The following is a 20,433-nucleotide window of genomic DNA, read 5'->3' as shown; positions in this document are numbered from 1 at the left end:
TAAAAGAAAAGGTCCATCTAAGCACTTGTCACTTCAGGCTCATTAAAAATCGAAGGCAGCTAGAGTCATCTTTAGCTTTTTCTCGACTCTTAAAAATTGAAAAAGCAAGTTGTGTCAAAGCGTCTAAAATTTATTTTAATCAGAATAACATCATTATTCCCTCGTTGGTCTTAGGTTGAGAAAATGGAGTCCACCAACCAAGGATTTCCCCTTGGGGGAAATCCTAGTCCTTTCTCCTCTTGGGGAGACGTTGGTGCACCTCATATGGCCAAATTGTCCCTTCCAGGACTGACAATTGGCCTACCGGTATGGCTTTTCTTGACCTCTGTCGTTCAAAGCACCGTGATTCCTGAACAATCAAATCAGTAACTAGATGATACTAGAGTTACCCCCCAACCTTCTACTTTGTTTGTCTCTCCCTCTCCTTCTTCCTCTTCACTTGGTGAAGATAGTAAAACTAAAAACCAAGTAACTGAGAAGAAGAAGAAAGGGAAGGAGAAGAAGAAGAAGGAGCCAATGGCAAAAAGGGGCAACTGTGCATCGTCTAGCGAAAATCCACACACTGCACCATCCAAACCTAAATCTCCATGTGTCATCTGCAAAGGGGACCACTATCATCGAGATTGTCCTTGCATCCCACGGATCTTAAGGGACTGGTCTCCCCGCTTGCACAATCCGGTGTCGTCAACCTCTGATGATCATGTTGAGAGTACACCGTCAACTAGTGAAAACGAAGTCACCAGACAGAAAGGAAAATCTAAATTTCCTTGCAGACTGTGTGAAGGCGATCATGCCCTCCACCGTTGTCCCTTCCTGGACGAAGCTAAAAGAGTCTTGGATAACCGTCCTGCATCACCACAGCGACTCCCTCCTGGATACAAGAAACTCTTGCCGAATCCATTGCTAGTTGAAAATCCCACTGACCCACCTTTTTTGTCGGTCGAAGCACCTATCATTGAAGATAAACCCTTTGAGTCCACATCGGACCAAATTCAACAAGTCGAGACAGCAGTCGACCCCATCTTGGCTTTAGAAGATTTACCTTCAGATGATACAGTCATCAAAGAGAATGAGAACGACACCGTTCAAATTCTTTTCGTAAACACAGACTCCGATGAACATGGGGGAAATCTACCCATTCCTTTACTGCAGGAAGGAAGTTCGTCAGAGTTGTATCCGACCGTTTATTCGGTCCCACCTCCAAGCAACCTAGTCGTTTCCTTCGATTGGAACCTACTAGGGAGACCCCGTTTACCATCTAATATACCATTCTGAATCATAGTGCAAACTTACAAAATGGTCATGGTCGGTACCATCATAGATGAAGGGGCTTCTGTGAGTATCCTTTCCTCGACTGCTTGGAAAGCGCTTGGTTTTCCATCGCTTTTTCCTGAGATGCGAAATCTGATAGGCTTCGACAAAGGAACCAATCGACCATTAGGGATCCTTCCAAGTTTGCCTATAACTTTGAGAAGGAAAACCATTTATCTGAACGTAATGGTAGTCCAAGGACCTTTAGATTACAATCTACTCCTTGGGCGTGACTACATTTATAGCATGGGAGCTATTTTTTCCTCACTCTTTCGAGTGATGTGTTTTCCGCATGAAGGAAGAGTGGTCCAGCTCATAGACCAGCTTTCATTCCCCGGTTCACACATAGCTAATAGTCAAATGCCATCCCTAACAAGTCTTTTTGCGCAAGGAATGTCTCATCAATCTCTAGCCGTCCACCTGATGAACGCGAGTGATTCAGTGGTTGTGACTGAAACCCAGGGGGCATGCACCCTGGTCTGCTTCGGCAGAAAAACTTCAGGTATAGGGTAGGTTTCCGCGGAGGATATATGACTAGTCTGACACACCCGTCCGTTTAGGAAAATGGGATTAGACCGGAATAAGATACCTCCGTCAGAAGGTATGCCTTTCCCGACAGAGCGAGTGTTTTGTCTGCAAATTGAGGGGTAACCTGGGTATGCCTTTCCCAACAGAGAGAGTGTTTTTTCTGCAAATTGAGGGGTAACCTGGGTATGCCTTTCCCGATAGAGAAAATGTTTTGTCTGCAAATTGAGGGGTGACCTGGAAAACTCTACTTCAATATACCTGGGGGCATGCAAACCTTTTTGCGTGAGAGTGAAAAGAGACCATTTATTTTCTTAGTTTGTAGGTTCTTAACCCTTTAAACTCGTAGGATTGGTCGTTCCTAGCTTACATAATAAAAGGAGTCGGAGCATAATTTCGAATGGTGCAAGCTCCCTAAAAAATGAACCTATCGATGAGATATCCTTATTATACGACTGGCACGAGCAATTTTACGCGAAGTTAAAGCTCATTAAAAATTAAACCTAGCAATGAGCATATGTTCCACCAGAGTTCAAGCTCATTAAAAAATGAACCCACCTCCGGTAAATAACCATTGTGAATGATTATCATCAGCTTTTGAGCCTTGGTCGTGTTCTTACCATCACCTCCACTCTATTTTAGCTGATCATTCGCCTCCATTTGATTGTTTACCCCTTTTGAGGAACAGCTACGACGAGTGATCCTATTAGCCACCTTCTTTACACTGTCGTGATTGGAAAGTTCCAAACCTTACCTGGAACCAGCTGCTATCTGAAAACATCACTCGTTCCTCAAAAAACGAGTCTCCTTTAAGCTCTTTTCATCTGACTCGTAAAATATGAAAAGATTGCCGAGCAATTGGCCTCTCTAGCTCATTAAAGTGATTGGAAGTGCTATCCCTCCTCTAGATTTTAATCTTTTTGGACCTGAGGGATCATTACACAAAAAGATCGAGTGTTTGTCTTGTTCGGCTCGTTAAAACTATCGAAAAGTCATCCCTTTCGCATTGTTTTATACTTTTTCGGACTTAAGGGATTATACTATGAAAAAAGAATATTTGAGTTTCCTTTCCATCTCTTTTCAGACTCTCTAAAATTGAAAAGGACCAAGTTATCCTTGTCGTTAAACTCGTTAAAATAATAGTAACAAACTTGTCCATTCAGACAAGAGCGAGTTTCACTGTCTCTAGGCTCGTTAAAACATAGCGACGGGTTTGCCCGAAGGGAAAATTATAGAACAAGCATATGTTATCCTCCTCAAGCTTGAAAAAAATAAAGAGGTACTGGTCAGAAATGACTAGAGAAAATTGAGAAGAAAACTTGAAGAAACTTTATTGGTAGCAGGTCGCTCTTGAACATGACACTTTCACTCCATCACCATGATTGAGTCGAGTTGGGTTATTCCGTTCACCGGTCATATCACCATTGGTCCACCGTACCATCCACTTTTGGGGTTAACGCTACCAATCCATTCCAGTGTCGCCGATATGTTCAAGAGAAGTCGCTCAGAGAATTCACCTACCCAGCTTGTGTCTCACCCGCTGCAATACCTTCACACTTCATTCTTTCATGACTGCCACCCTGAACCTTGTATCATCAGATCGTTTTCACCTCCACAAAATCATTTGCTCCGTTCCGTGTCGTAGATGTGGGATCCATTAATGCCCTCCTACGACGAGTCACTTCTTGTCAACATCAGCTCATTATCCAAGAAGCCGACCTAGGGACAACCCTCTTAGTACTTTGAATCTTGCATGCCTCAATGGCAAGTTTCTCACTTCCGGCGACAGGTTTACACTAATGGCCTTTGACCGAAAGATTTTGCGTGGTGTTCGACATCGACTCATGTATTCGCACCATGTGAATTGTACTACAATACCTTGAGGGTCATCATCGTCATCGGTGATTCCTCTCGCGCCTGTTAACAGCTTACATCACTGGCTAGTAATCAGGCGATGTCCTTCCATGTTCGACATCAGAACACCTTTTTCACATGGATCGACTTGTACCTTCGAGCGAAGATTGAATGAGTTTTGAAGATCTCGGATCTAGTTTCATCCATCCGGGCTGCGATATATTCAAGAAAATAAAGACATCGAATGTACATCATTGCTACACAGATAATCATCCAAACTAAGGGATGATGGCTCTACCAGAATCATCAGTCTGCACATAGACGGTTGTTTGTCCTATGTACATGAAAATGAATTTATCAAGCTAAGCATGGGAATGCTCGCCTCAGCTAGATCATGAAAATATTATGAAGATAATGTATTGTATTGTATCTTATTACAGGTCACCTTCCAGTTCGAAAAACCTCGGATCCTCATTATAAAGCATTTCACCCGACATCAAAAGATTTACGACCTCATGCTTTAGGGGGCAACTGTTATAGACATATTTGGGCACTGCAACCCCAATCACATATGTCCATAAACCAAGGGCTTCTAAGTCCCTAAAAGTGTTGTTTCATACCCTAAAGGAGCAAGGTCAACTGATTACATCATCTCCCAGAAGTTTTCCATGAAAAACCACTCAGAACTGGTCAAAGTAGGACCATACAGACTGCCCAGTGCAAAGGGTGCGATGCATCTCACCTGCCACATGAAAAAAGTGTGATGCATACTAGAAATCCCTTCTGTAGGGTGCGATGAGCGAGAGCAGACAAATGGCACAAGCAGTTTGCTAGGTGGAGACCCTGAGAATCTTCTAGAAGCTGCTCATTTGACACTTTCCTCCCTAAGTTCAACCAAGGATGAGTAAGAGATCATGAAATCTCCACGTGGAACCAAGAACTATCAGAGAGATAACACTAATCAAAATCCCAGAAGCTGACTCACCCCCCTACAAATATTTATATATGGATCCCTCATCCCAGAGACCCGAAGGTTGGAATTTGGTAATTTGCAAAGAGGTGTTGTTGGTTTCTCTTTGAAGACATTGTTGGGTGATCTTGCTTAGTATGAGGTGAAGAGGGCTTTCAAGCTGGGAGGATGGCGCTGGGTCAGACCAAGTGGTTGTAATCCTCTCTTCTACTACTTTTATCAATAAATCTATTTGGGTTTTCCTCCATATTCTTGTTTATCTATGAATATTGTGTTGATATATGCATTTGCATGGTCAATATATATCTGATCCTATATTGTTTACAGTGATAGATCTCTATGCTTTGATGGTATTATGCTGCTGTGATTCTACAGGTGCTCTTTGAAGCGGGACAAGTAAGGAAGCAGTGGCGGGATTCCGTCAAAGGGGAAAGGAAACAAGCAAGGAGCCAAGCGAAGGACTGAGGTTGGTACTCTCTGCTTCTTTCTCATATCTCTCTCATAAAGGAAAAAACAAGTGACTTTAATTTGTTTGTTTCTAAGATAGCTACCTGTCTTAGTGGGACTAGCAGTTCTGAATAGACACTAGATTTCCAAGTAACACATGCAAAGAAAAAAAGAGAAAGATCAGACCACTCTGATACCACTGATCCACGTTTAAACAAGAATGCAACAAATTACAGATATAACCATAAACACAAAGATGCAGCAAAAATAACACTTCATTTCGTTAATATCAAATACTGAAATATGCTTACAAACAGAATGGAAATAAGACTAGCTCAGACGATGGTAGCTTATCTCTAAGAAGAGATGTGGCGTCTACATGCCTCTAAACTATGTTACAATGAGGCTTGAGGGCCTATTTATTATTGAGAAGCAATGGAAAACCCCAAACATCCAAAAACCTAACCCTAGGAGATGAAACACCAAACTATGGGTCGCGTTGGAGTAAATTGGTACATCAACTTCCCGAGGTCATAAATTTCGTATACGATCTTTGTTTGACATGTATAATGCCTTGTTAGAAAGATCTAAGGAATACAACTGCTGACAACAAATATTGAGTAAATGAATCATATTCGCCACAATTTATTTTTCCAAAAAACGTCGTTTAGGGCCTCAGAACGGCTCCAGAAGTTTTAGGACCCAAAAAATGACCAAAAAGAGTAAATTATGCTACAATTAAGGAAACTAAAAAACTGAAAGAAACAATGGTGGGGGTCCAAGTGGAATAGGAGAGTCACCACCAATATCCACCTGGATCACAAAACCCCTTATGTTTAGATATTATTTTGAGATCCACCCATGATTTGTGGACCATGGTATTGCATTAGTGAAGGATATATAAAGAGATGTCTTAGAAAGTCTAAGGCAATCAATTAGTTAATCAATTGATATGATTTCAGATTTGTAAGTGTAAATCTTTCTGTGTTTTTGGGTGAAGGGGAAGGCTTCTGTAGCTGAGTGCATGAAGACCTTTGTAAGTCCGCAACTGAGTGCGCAAGCCCCTGCACCTATGTGCGCAAGCCCCTGCACCTATGTGCGCAAGGTCAGGAAAGGTTGTAAAATAAGATCTAGAATAATAGAAAGATATTTGAAGCAAACCTGTGTCTTTTTTATACACTGTGTATTTTTGTATTTATGTGAAACTAAAGGATATTTATCTGTAATTTATCTTAATTTCTCCATGAAGACCTGTATCAGCTATTAGATGTTGTTTTATGCATGATTAGATAGTTCCGTGAAGCTTATAACTTTCTTTAACTAGAAATCATCTAAGTTTCATGAATAAGAGTTCGCGAAGGTCAGATCTGAACTAGAACTACAAAAAGCGCCTTAAACATCATCACATAGCCTTTTGTATGCATAAATCTTGTTCTAGCATCCCCCAATACTACCTTGGGTGAGACTGCAGCCTGCTCTATGTAGGTTGTTGCCGAAAGGGACAATAGTATAGGGTTTTGTTTGTTAGCATAGATAAATTTGAACCTGGGTCCAAGCCCCCTCAAGCCAACAAATGGTTCTATTGCTGGGATAGGGATCTATCTAAGGGATGTGTGATGTGGCATAAGTGGATGTCACCATGACACCTATACTTTTGGTGATGCCACTTTTGGTGATGTTCACTTTTTGGTGACAAAGACTCTTTTGACCGTCACCAATGAGCTTATGGTGACATTTTTCAACCCTCACCAATGTTCTTTTTTCTTGTAGTACGCCACTATAGCGCTTGGCCAGTCCTATGTCTATCTACTCTGTGCTTGGTTGTAACTTTTGGTTGATGAAGTCTCGATGGAAAATATGATTGATCTGTAAGGGAAGCTTTGGTCAAACCATGAACTTGTGTCCAAAATGGCAAACACCATGCATTTACTCAGTCTTCTTCTCTTTGTGTTGAAGCTCATCCAACTAGTAGAAACGGAAAAGGGGAAAATATAAACAAGAAAACCTAAATCTGAGGTCTTGCATGCTTTTCTGAAGGAAAAACCTCTCCTGCTCTCAATAAGTTGGATCCCTCTTCTACCCAAAGAAATAAAAAAGTTCCTATGCACAATCCTCTTTCAAAAAAATACAAAGCCAAAAGAAGCGAAAGGCTTCCTGCATAGAGAGGTGAAGCAGGCAACTCCACTGGGGTACTTACTAGGCTCGTTGGGAATGGAGCAATGCTTGTGTTCCTGCGTGACTCCACCAAGGTACTGTCCAAGCCTACTGGCAGCGGAGAAACACCAGAGATGAAAACTTATACTCTGAAAATCTTAAGCTCGCGAACCAAACTACCCTTCCCGATTTTGAAACATTGTGATTTGTCTGAATCATTTGTTGTGTTCGACTGAGTTGGTACAAGTTGAACCATGTCTATCCATGGGGTAAGTGCAGAAGTTGAAGTAACCTGCAAAATGAATCAATACTCCCTAAAAGTCCAAGGCCCTGCGTTGGAAATGAACCAAAATAGAGAAGTTGGTATTCAACCAGTGTGTTGCCAAGTGTTGTAGCGGATGCAACACCCTCCAAAATTTTTCCCTGCATCCAAATTTTGGAGCCTTCCTCAATTTTCCCCCTAATGGTGGCAAACACTCGGGCTCATTCCATGAGCTCTTTTCGAGTCTTTACACCCTTTTTTCTTGATCGAGCATCAGTCGCCTTTTGACATGTTGATTACTATGTCATGCTTGTGATCTTGTTCTGGAAATTTTGAAGGTTTGTCTTTGTGCGCATGAGTTTTTTTTTTTGCTCTATGAACATCGTTCACACTCACACACAAAGTTGCAAGAACTATCGCGCAAGTGTCATCACGGTCCTTCGAATATCTATCTCAAGTGTTGCACTTATCGCTCTTAACCTTTAAGACAATCTCACTGAGCACATGTTTGTCTAGATGTTTTGAGGTACCTTGTTGTCAAGTCATGCTAAGTGTGTGATCACAATGTCATGCATGCACAAGTTCACTTACTCTCACACTTAGCCATTTTTCCTGAAAATATTTTGATTGAACAACCCTCCTTCAATTGGACCTCGACTAAGTTGCACTACACAGTCTCAACTCTTAGTGACCCTTCCCAGCTGGCCAGAACTGCGCAGAGATTGAGGTTGTCCTCCGAGGAAGCCTGCACTGCACAATCCTGGAAGTGAACAAGCTGAGTGTCTCCTAGAACTACACAGAAGTTACCCCAAAGTCTGATCCAATCTGTGCCTCCCACAATATCACTCATCAAGCCTCCCTCTGGTATACTGGAAACCTGAACTGCATTATGACCCCAGGCTACATTGCTCTCCAAAACTACACAGACATACCAAGCTGCCTACCCTGCACTACCTGGAAAAACTGTGTAGTGATGTGAGTCAGGCCTCTGTTGCATGGCACTGCACTATTCCAAGAAATTGTGCAGATCTGACTAGCTAGCCCCCTGCTGGATTTCTCTGCTTTGTCCCTAAAAATTATGCATCTATGACTAGCACTCTCCTTGCTTCCCCACTCTACACTCATCCCGGAAACTATGCAATTGTGTCGAGAAGGCCCCTACTACTTGTCTGACACTGTCCCTTAAAAATACGCAGTTGTGACCAACAGCTCCCTGCAACCCGATCCATCCTCGCTCTGTAAAGCTGCGCAAAAATGTATGCCAATGCCTCTTTCTGCCTGCTCTGTCTTCCTCAGAGAAACTATGCAGATTCCCAGCTGGACCTCTGAATGACCTACGCATTCATCATCCTAAAAATTGCGCAGAATATCCCAACAGTTCCTCTCGACACCCTGCCTTGTCTTCGTACCAAGAACTGCATAGTTCTACCCAACTGGGTTTTACCTTGCAGCTACCACTACTGTCCCGAATTGCGCAAATATTCCTCCCAGTGACATCTACACAGTTTTTTCTAACAGTGCTTTGAAGCCTTTCATCCCGATATGAGTTTTGTTCTGCGCAGTTTCAGTGCCTTGTCCTCCCTCCTAGTCACCTACACCTAAAATGGAAAACAATGCATCATGCTAGAATAGGAGATTTCTATATTTGAAGCCATCTCATCATGAGTGATTGCATAGGTACATTGATGAAACATGGCATGATGACGAATGTGATGAAGTGATCCAAAATGGATTTTGGATAGACTCCTAAGTCTAAGTGTTCCTCACAGAGGAAAATGAAAGTCCAAGAAAGCTCCTGGACATAGCCCCATTGCAAAGATCTTTTCATTCTGAATCTACTGCGACTTGAATGGCAAAAATGGACTTAGGATGTAGAAGTTATCCCAGAAATAAGATGCCCTTTGTTCTTTAGAAAAAGAGACAAAATCCCCTAAAATTAGGCAAAAAACCCTTATAAAGGGAAATCGCATCGAAGAGGATCCAAGAGTGGACTTAAGCGGAAAGTGGAAGAAACCCCGATCAGACGATCTGATGTATCGGGTCGAAGGCAGGTATGTATGCAATATTGAGATCCCAGACTCGGCGATTGTGATTATGCAATATGTCGATTGCCGATGATCGGATCGTAAAATCGGTATTGGCAATGCCACGAGGCAAAGGTCGGACCCCTCGGCCAATGCGACTTGCGATTGCGATTTATCGCATCACAACGTCGCATCACAGTGATGTACAAGGGGCGATAATGCCGGACCCAATGGACTCTATAGGCGCGGTTTGATAACATTTGAGTTCCGCCATAAAGGGACTTTCCTGTGTAAAAGCGCGTTTCAATGTAAAAACCAAAATACAAAGGAAAGCGATAAAGCCAGAACCGAAGGGGAATTACAAGCATGATGTATAAGATTTGAGTTCTGTAAGCGGGATTTCGGGTGGGCCTCGAGCGGTAAGCAGTATTGGGCCGGCTCCGCCCGATCCCATATAATGAACGACGCGTGGCTGGCAGAGGAGAGAGGAAAACCGCCCGAAACTGCATGTTGACCGTTGGATCAGAGATCACCCAGATCGACAGTGGAGCTTGTGAAAGTGACGAAAGGAGGACGCGATGTGATTATAGGGTGGATGCGATAATAATTTCAAGTCCGATAGAAGGATTTTGTTGGGTTTTTCACGTATTTCCCATATAATTAGGATTTTTCCCAATATGCCTGTGCGATGTGATATAATTATTAATGGCAGACCCGATAGGGATTTTAGGGGTGATTTAAGGGAATTTCACGTTCAAGAATTGCACCCGATAGTGTATTTTTCCAGAAATATCTGTGTGATGGGATTTTCTCAGTTTTCGGGTTTTTGCCTATGAAACAGCCCTGATTCCTTCTGTAACCACTCTTGATCATCATGCCACACTGCAGCAGGCGTTTTTGTAGGCAATGATGCATTTTGAAGCCACGGAGCCGTAGAGCCAAATGGCCAGTCTAACTGACAGGGAGCAGAGAAGCTGTAGAGGGATAATGAAACGCAGAGAAAAGGCCAGGGAAGCCAAAAAGCTAGAAAGGTACCTCAAAGGAGGCAGAGAGCTCGATTGAGAGCAAGCTGAAGGCAGAGAGCAGAGAGAGAGTGAAAAGCTATTGTGCAGAGCAGCTGAGGGAGTCTTTGGGGTCACTTGGAGGTCAAGTGAAAAGCCAAAGAGTTGAAGGTTGTAGAAAGCCAAGGCCAGAGCCAAAGAAGCTAGAGCCAAAGAGCCAGAGCCAAAGCTAGAGCCGAAGAGCTAGAGCCAGAGCCAATAGTCAGAGCTAAGAGCCAGGTCCAGAGCCGAGAGCCAGAGCGAGATCCGAGAGCCAGAAAGCCGAGAGCTTCAAGAGCCAAGGATAAAATAGTGTCTAAACCCATTGTTTCTGTGTAAAACAGTGGAGTTGAGCCAAGAGCTTGTAAAAAGGAGCTTGCCATAATCCCAGAGAGCCTAGTCGAGTTGACTAGAGCTCATGGAGACGTAGCCCAAGATTTTTGGGTGAACTCCTAATTTAATTGTTGTTCTGTGTGTTTAGTTTATTTCTGCATTATTTCTTGTTATATGTGTTTGGTCAATTTAGTGTCCTAAATTTCTCTACATAAATTATCAATCTAGGTATCGTAAACTAATGAAGTGTGGTGCACTATATGTGCTAGATGACCCTTGTTACTTCAATGTTTTTGAGTTTTATGTTGTTTTGGTGTTTTGATCCTTTAATCCCTAATGATTTACAATGCACTTAACAAAAATCTTAAATCTACTTCTGCTAAAGAAATGAAATGAGGACTAAGAGTGCTTTCTGTCAAATTTGGAGGTAAACTTTAATCAAGAAAAGGAAAATAGAGTTTCTATTTCTACTATTTATTATTGTTTCCAAATCATGAACTAAAAGGACTTAAGAGTGAAATTGCAACTACTATCTAATCAATTACAAAACAAAAGCTAAATGAAATATTAAAATTGAAAATGAAATTGCAACTATCTATGATGGAAATAAAACTAAAATGAAATACTGAAACTAAAAATGAGATTACAACTACTGTTTAGTCTATTGCAAAATCAAAACTTAATGAAAAACTGAAAATGAAATTGCAACAAAACTAAATGAAAGTCTAAGACTGAAAATGAAATTGCAACTAATCTACTATAAAAACTAAATGAAGTGCTTTGTTACTCTGCTACACAATTTTGGGAGAAAAACCTCCTTGTGATAACATTTTGAGGAATTCCGTACTTCATATTACTAAGAGAAAATAAATACAAAAAATGCAGAAAAAGACTCATTACATAAATGAAATATTCCACCACTTAGTTTAAGATGAACCATCAACTAGAAGGGCTTTTAGAAACATTCACCTACAACATGAGTCACTAAACTAATAATAAAATGGCATTGATTAGTTTAATTAAAAACTTAAAGACTAATGAACAGCGAATGAAATAAATTATTCTACACTACTGAACTCAACTTCAAGCTACTGATAAGAAACTGAAAAGGAATTAAATAAAAAGAACCATTTTGTACTGAAATAAGCTATTTTGTGTTAGTAAGAAAATAGTAAAAACTGCATTATGAACAAGGTTAGCAAATGGTTATAAACATCATGGAAAAACACAGTGAATCTACAGTTCAATTATAAAAGACAAAACAAAATGAAATGTAACCTTAGCCAGTGCAGGTTCCCTCTGCAACTGCTCAAGTTATATGCACTTAATCAATACTCCCACAAACGCTTCAGGTATCTATGAAACACACAGTCTTCATATTAAAAACAGAGAATGAGCTCTTAAAATTACAGAGTGGTAATCTGAACTTAACACAAGAGAAAAATCGAACTGGTTCTGCGTTCTTCACATAGGTATTTATAGAGAAATTATACAATTGTTTTATGGAGAAAAATAAGCTACAACAAAACACGTAGGCAGACAAGCACTTGAAATTCTCTTCTTTGGTTGCTGGCGACATAAATCTAAGGTGATGGATGTTGGATTCCATTTGCACAAATGGCTAATAAAGTCCATGGCCTCAGGAAGTTGTTTTGGATCCCATCACTATGAAACGCGTACAAAACAGAGTCCGGTTTGCCTTAGGTCTCTATGTGTGACTTCCTTTTGACCGGAGTCTTCCTTGTTGACCTGGGCCAGGTGAATAGGACACGATCCATGCCATGATGTTTTCCAAGCTGCCCATGTAGTCATTTTCCCCTCTCGACACCTGGAACCTGTAAAAGCGTGGAAGTAGCTACGAAACAACCGATTAGCTGCAAAATGTGGCTGCGTTCCGTAGCTAAAATACAAAAACTTATTCAAACAACAAACATAAAAGTATAACATGTAAATCACTAAAATTTTCTCCTTGAGGAAATGTATAATGGTTATTGATGATAAGGATGCATTTTTCATGGAAAAACAAAGAAGAATGGATGAGAAAAGTTGCTAAGGAAAGGGCAGTTTTGGAGCTCAACATACCCCCACTGCAAGACTATTGCATGTCCCCATGCAATCAAAATTGTGAACTTCCTCCTCCTACTGCATTTGTTCTGATACTTCAGCCAAAACATCCAACTTCCTCTTCTTGCTTTTCTTTGCACCAACTACCATCCTTGGCTTCCTCATGAGAAATCTGTACTTGAGGTTAATAAGTGCCCTGTTTAGCTTCTTATTCTTCCTTTTTAGTTTTCTATTCTTCTTGTGCCATAAACCCAAGTGAAGCATAGTGTTGTCATGGATAATCTTATCCAACTTGTTCTGTTCTTTTAAGGCTTCATTTTCTCTTTGGATGTGCCTATTCAGAACTTCTAGCTCATAGATCTCTTGTTTAAGTGAGCTAGTTAAAGTTTCTTGTGAGGTGGCAGGCTGCTCTAGATTAGTTGAAGTCCCTGGGTCTACTGATGTACTATTTTTCTCCAATGACTCTATGTAGTCATAAATTTGTTGTTGGATTGGATCAATGCTAGGAGAGGCTCTTCTTGGGCTGCTCTCAAAGTTTTGTGGAGGAGAGTTCTATGGGATTTTCTCATATGGAACATTGTCAGGGGACTGAGCTGGAGTTTCTTCCTCTAAATCTATAAATTGGGTCTCTTTTGATTTCATTTTCTTCACTTTTCCCCGGAGTATAGAACTCCTCCTCAAGTTTTGGGAGCCTATGATCTCTTCTTCTGTAACCTATTTCTTATTTCCTTTCTCTTTATATTTCTTGATATGTTCCCTAATTTTGATTAGTCTCTCAGAAAGTAGTTGTTCATCCTCCTTAGGTGATGAAGGTTCAGGAATATCCCTATGGATTTCTTCAACCTTTTCTTTCATTTTTCTCCTCTGCTTAGTCTGCTTTCTGATCTCTGTTAATTTCTCAGAGATTGGTTCTTCTTCATCGTTATTTTGTGTTTAAGTTTCATGGGTGTTTTGAATGGTGACACTGGTCTTCCTTCTCCTACTTCTTTTTACAGGACTTCCCTCAGGCAATTCTAGAGCATCTTGGAAGAAATTCCTTACCAAAAAGTCCTCCCATGTGTCCCCTACACTTCTCAAATGAAATTCAACTAAAATCTTCACTAGTCCATGGTGATATAGAGTGGTTTCTATTGACTCAACTTTCTTTTGAACATTAGTTGCCATTCTTCTCAGACTATTCAATAGGAAAAAGGGTAGATTGAGGGTTCCATTTTCTAGAAAATTCATTAATAGTCGTATATGATATACATACATAGAACCAAACCTCCCTTCTCATGTAATAAATTTTTGCAAAATTAACAACATGTTAATCCATTTGTTTTTAAGTGCAGAGATTGGAATCCCTTTTCTAAAAACTAAAGTGTCCATACCTAGATTTTTAAGAATGACCTTCCAAGATTCATCATGAAACTCTTTGTTCTTGAACCACCTTTCTCCTAGCCTTGGAAGTTCTATTGCTTCAGCTATAAAGGACTCGGTAACTACAAATTTGATGTCACCTATTTCTACTTCCATTCCATCAAATGACCTAGCAAAGAATTTGGTGATTTCCTTATGTAACCGTTGATTTTTTCAATAAAACACAACCAACCAGCCTTCTGTAACATTCCCTTCAGCTGCGGATAACCCTCCATGTATTTAACCCCTACGAGTTCAATACATAGAAATAGAACGATTATGGAAATGGAAACAGAATGACAGCGTATCTGGAAGCAGGATGACTGTGAATAAAACGACTGTATATACGAAATATATGGAAACAAAGTAGCTATACATGTAAACTGTGTGAAAAACAGAATGGCTGTATGCACAAAGACTATGAAAACAGAGTGATTGTATGCATGAAGTGGCTTCGTAACGATGAGATAAAAACTTAGTGTAATAAATGAACAATCAAGGTTTGAAGAGTCATATACAGATAGGTCATGTCATTAATCTAACCGTTAACAGGTGTAGCTGTAGAAGTCCGGTTAAGTACGAGTCATGGAGTTTAAAACGGAGATTAGTTATGAAGGCATCATTGGACCGTTTGGCATTGAAGACGGAAGGTGTGGTGGAGTCATCATGGTAGTCACATCACATATTGATTAGTCAAGGAGACATGTGATCATACAAGTTATACAAACTTATGTTTTTGTATTTCTTTTTGAAATAATTTTTTGTATTTTACCTTTGGAACCCTACCTTCCGCTTGCTAATATTTTGATGTTTTCTTCCACAGGTGCTTTAGGCATGATTGGTCTTCAAATTTGTTTTCTCTTCAATTACTTGCATACAAGATTTTATTATAAACTGGCCTCTTTGTGCTTGGATTGATAATCAAACTCTTGCTGCAGAATCAAATTAGCTGCAGAACAGGATCAGCTACGGAATGGGACCAACTGTAGACTGTGGAAATAGCTGCAGAATGTAAAATAGAGAGTAAAATATGGCTTGTGAATAAATGAAATGGAAATGGTTGTGTGAGTGTAAATATGACAAGATGATAAATGAAAAATGGAGATGAAAGAAATGATGGAAAAAGAAAAATTTATTGGTGGAATATGGCAATGGAGTGAAATAAAATAGAATGAAATGAGATGAGACAATGAATGTTGCAGAATGCAGAGTGAGTCACTACTTTTTTCAGAAAAGAAATGGAAAATATAGGGTGTCAGAGTCTTCTGATTTTCACCTTGTATTTTCTGTATAAGCATGCCAATCAGTCATTGGTTTTCAACCTTATACAATTTATTTATTTTTTTCTCTTTTTTTTTTAGATAGGAAAAACAAAGACTAAGTTGGTGGAGAAGAAGGATTCTTCTTCACCAACTTCATTTCAGAATTGTTCTGAAAGATCTTGATGAACTCCTCCTTTGAGATTGGTTTTTGATAAATTTTCAATCTATGACCATTCACAAGGAGAGGAGTTTGACTTTCATCTATTGTTCTGATCCTTACTACTCCATTACTGAAAAACTTTTTCAATCTCATATGGCCCAAGCCAATGAGTTTGAAACTTCCCTTGAAAATCTTTAAACTTTGAGTCAAATAATAGTGCCCAATCTCCCTCTTGAAACTTCTTGTCCTTGATGTATTTGTCATGCCATTTAGCCCTCTGTTGTTGAACTAGACCAGTCCTTTGAACAACTTCTTGTCTGATTTCATCAAGTTCATTTAATTGCTCCAGTCTATGTCTTTGAGCTTCTGATAAATCCATCCCCAACTGGACTGCCATCTTGAAAGTTTTAACTTGGAACTCTATAGGGAACAGGACTTGTTTCCCATAAACAAGTTCATAGGGTGTATGTCCCATTGTGTTCTTTCATGTAGTTCTGTAGGCCCATAAGGCTTCAGGAAGCCTTTCTGCCCAATCTTTTCTATGTAGATGCACAGTCTTAGTGAGGATTCCTTCAATTACCTTATTTTTAGACTCCACTTGACCATTTGCTTGTGGATGATAGGGAGTAGATTTCCTATGCTTTATCTTGTACTGCTCCATAAGCCTTTCCATCATGTTGGATGTGAATTGAGATCCCTAATCTGTCACAATTTCTCTTGGAACACCAAAGCGAGTAAAGATGTACTCAAAAAGAAAACTAACTACAGATTTTTCGTTAGAAAAAAGTGATGCTTTGGCTGCTACCCATTTGGTGACATGATCAGTGCATACCAATATATACTTTTTCTTCTTAGATGGAAGATGAATTGGTCCAACAAAGTCTAAAGCCCATTTTTCAAAGGGTTTGATAAGTACCTAAGTTTGCAATGGCATTTCATTTGAGGGAGCAGGTTTCCCTACCCTTTGGCAGCTGTCACACCTTCTGACATATTCTTTGGCATCTTTGAAGATGGATGGCCAATAATATCCCAAAGAAAGGATTTTATAGGCTGTCCTCTTGTCAGTAAAGTGTCCACCGCACGGCTCATCATGACATGCTTTGAAAATATCAAGAATTTCATCTTCCCTTACACACCTTCTGATCATAAGATCTGGCCCTGTTTTATACAATTCGTTAGTGATCCATGAATATCTTGCACTTTCTTGAATAATATTTCTTTTCTCTCTAGGAAACAAATGTGAAGGTAACTTCCCTGTAACCAAGTAATTAGCAACATCTACAAACCAAGGAGTTTGAGTAGTTACTGCAAAGAGATATTCATCAGGAAACTTATCTTCAACTAGAGAGTCTTCTTTGATATTCTGAATCCTGGACAAGAAATCAGCAACTGTGTTTTGTTTTCTAGGTCTATCTAGCACAGTAATGTTGAATTCTTGCAAAAGTAAAATCCATCTTGTAACTCTGCCATTAGTAATAGGTTTATTCATCAAATATCTAATTGCAGAGTGATCTGTATGAACAAAGGTTTCATAGCCTGTTATATAATGTCTGAACTTATTAATTGCATGAACAACAGCTAAGAATTCTTTTTCAGTCACAGTATAATTCAACTCAGTGGGAGTCAAATTTTTATTTATATAGTAAATGGCATAAGGAATCAAATCTTTTTGTCCCAATACAGCTCCCAGAGGTATATCTGAAGCATCTGTAGAAATATGGAAAGGAAGTTTCCAATTTGGTCCTCTTAGAATAGGTGCTTCAGATATTTTTGCTTTCAAGGTTTCAAATGCTAGTTGGCAATAAGGATTTCACTTGAATTCACAATCTTTTGTAAGCAATTTGAAGAGTGGAGATTATATTTTAGTGAAGTTTTCTATAAATCTTCTATAGTATCCTGTAAATCCTAGAAAACTTCTAACATCCTTTTGGCAACTTGGAATTGAGAACTTAGAGATGACTTCAACTTTAGATTTTTCAACTTTAATCCCATCCCCCGAAATGTGATGTCCTAAAACAATACCTTCTGTAAACATCATAAAGCATTTTTCATGGCTTAGTGAAAGGTTTGTTTCTTTACATCTTTTAAGGACTTTTTCCAAATTTTCCAAAGCTTCTTCAAATGTGTTTCCATAGATTGTAAAATCATCCATATATACCTCTACACAATCATGTATTAGATCAGAAAAAAATCCTAGTACTGCTCTTTGGAATGTGCAGTTTCATTACATAACCCAAAAGGAAGTACTCGGTAGGCAAAAGTTCCCCATGGACAAGTAAATGTGGTTTTATCCTGCTTCTCAGGTGCTACCTGAATTTGATTATAACCAGTAAAACCATCCAAGAATGAGAAATACTCCTTACCTGCTAGTGTATCTAATACCTGATCTATAAAGGGAAAAGAAAAGTGATCTTTCAGGGTTGCTTTATTCAATTCTCGGTAATCAATGCACACCCTCCATTTACCATTCTTTATAGGCACAATTACCAAAGGAGAAACCCATTGGCTATCCGAAATTGGGTAAATGAAGTTTACATTGAGTAATTTTTGGAGCTCTTCTTTCACAATTTCCCTAAGATTTGGATTCATTCTTCTCTGAGGTTTTCTGATTGGTCTACTATTTTCCTCAATATATATATTATGAATACGAGTCTTAGGATCAATACCTTTCATGTTGGTGTACTCCCATGAAAATGCAGCAGAATGTTTTTGTAATGTTTTAGTTAGCTCTTCTTGTTGTAGTTCCTCCAAGTTTTTGTTTATGTTCAATGTCCTACATGGAAAAATTTCAATTGTAGAGCTACCAAACTCTTCCATAGAATAAAGAGACATCTGCCTAGATGACAAGTATTCAACATTAGATTTTTCTTGGAATTGTGCATGATCATATTCTGAAGATGTTTCAAAATTTTCCAATGTGTTCAAAATTTGACTATCTTCACTAATTTCTGACATAGTAAAGAGAGGTTGAATGTCATCTTCATCATCAATCCATTCCTTGTCATCTATTTCTGTAATTTCTTTTGTTGGAGGATACAAAGTAAATTTCTTTGTTGAATTACCATCAAAAATATACATGTCACCAGATCTACAACTAATAAAAGCATCAGTTGTGGCCAGCCAAGGTCTTCCTAATATGAGTGGGTGTCCTCCTAGATTATTCTTGGGAGTTAAAATCATGAAATCAACAGGATATTCCCAAGAATCTAAGGATACTGAAATGTCTTCTAGCACACCATCTGGTTTGATTACTGATCTATCTACAAGTTGTAGCAAGGTAGGTGTGTAAAGAAGATTAGGAAGTTTAAGTTGCTCCATAGTTTGTCTACTCATAATGTTTATTTCTGCCCCTGAGTTAATAAATGTGTTTGGAATTTCAATTCCATTTATATGTGTCTTGACAATTGGACTTCCTAGATCCACATATTTCTGCATGGCAATCTTTCCCATCATGATGTCTGCTATCTTTCCTACCAGGTGAATTATTTTTGTTTCTCTTGGTTTCCTTCCTGGTCTTTTAATGCTCAACTCCTTTATTGTCTTGGATAGAATAGGAATTTCTATAATGTCTTGTAACAAAGGAATTTTGATACAGACATTCTTCAATTCATCTAGAAAGTCATAATTGGGCAACAAGAACTGTTTTTCTACCCCTCCATCAATTTGTAATCTCTCAGGAAAAGGAGGTGTAGAAGTAGATGCTGGTTGCTCAATGATAGGAGTTGTGTTTATTGATTCTTTTTATTTTTCTTTTTCAATGTTTTGGTTTTGGAGGGATGTTCCCTCAAAACTTTTATTGACTTTTAGAGAATCTTCCTCAGAAGTGTCTTGTTCTTGAATAACTATAGAAGGTTTTTCCTTTTCTAATATCCTACCAGATCTAAGTTGAACATCATTAAGATCTAGAGGAGTAATCATGTAAGTTGGAAATTGTTGTCCTTCTACCATGTAAGCATTCTGAGGGTTTTTATTATTGGGGTTTGGTAATGGTTGGGTAGGTAGTTGATTTGGTTTCTGCTGAAATGGTAGCAAGAGTTGAGGATTTTGATTTTGTTGTGGAGGTTGTTGTGGAAATGGAAATGAAAGTTGAGGGTTCTGATTTTGAAGTTGTGGTTGCTGATTTTGCTGCTGATTTTGTGGGGGAGGATAACTCTGATAGGATGGAGGATATTGATAATATTGAGCAAATCTTCCATAAGGATTTTGTATCCCTTGCACCCATGGTTGAGATTGATACTGAGATTGAGGTTGAGGCCAAGGTTGCTGCCAAGAATTCCAGTTTGGTGGGGGCTGAAGATACATTGCATTGTTAAGTCCTTGATTTGTGGCCCCTGCCAAGGTCTTCTTGCAACAAAACAAAGAGGTTCTGCAGAATTTGGGACTGTTTCCTCTTGAAGGACAACCTTGAGACCTGTGATTGAGGGACAACCCTTGGTCTCATGACTTTCTGAACAAATCATACAAGTTTCTACAAATTTTTCATCTAAAGGGCATTCCCTTGGAGCATGTTTCTTTCTACATTTTGGAAAAAATATGGTTGAAGCATCAGCCTCTATTTTCTACTTGTTTTGAATTTTAAGGGTGTCTAGTTGCTAACTAAGGCTCCCTAAAATGTCGATTTTAAACTCA

This window comes from Pinus tabuliformis, chromosome 2_1 (genome assembly GCF_031772625.1).
Source record: "Pinus tabuliformis cultivar Carrire ecotype Pingquan chromosome 2_1, CPIR1, whole genome shotgun sequence".
Lineage (NCBI taxonomy): Eukaryota > Viridiplantae > Streptophyta > Pinopsida > Pinales > Pinaceae > Pinus > Pinus tabuliformis.
Note: the sequence above shows the minus strand (reverse complement) of the source record.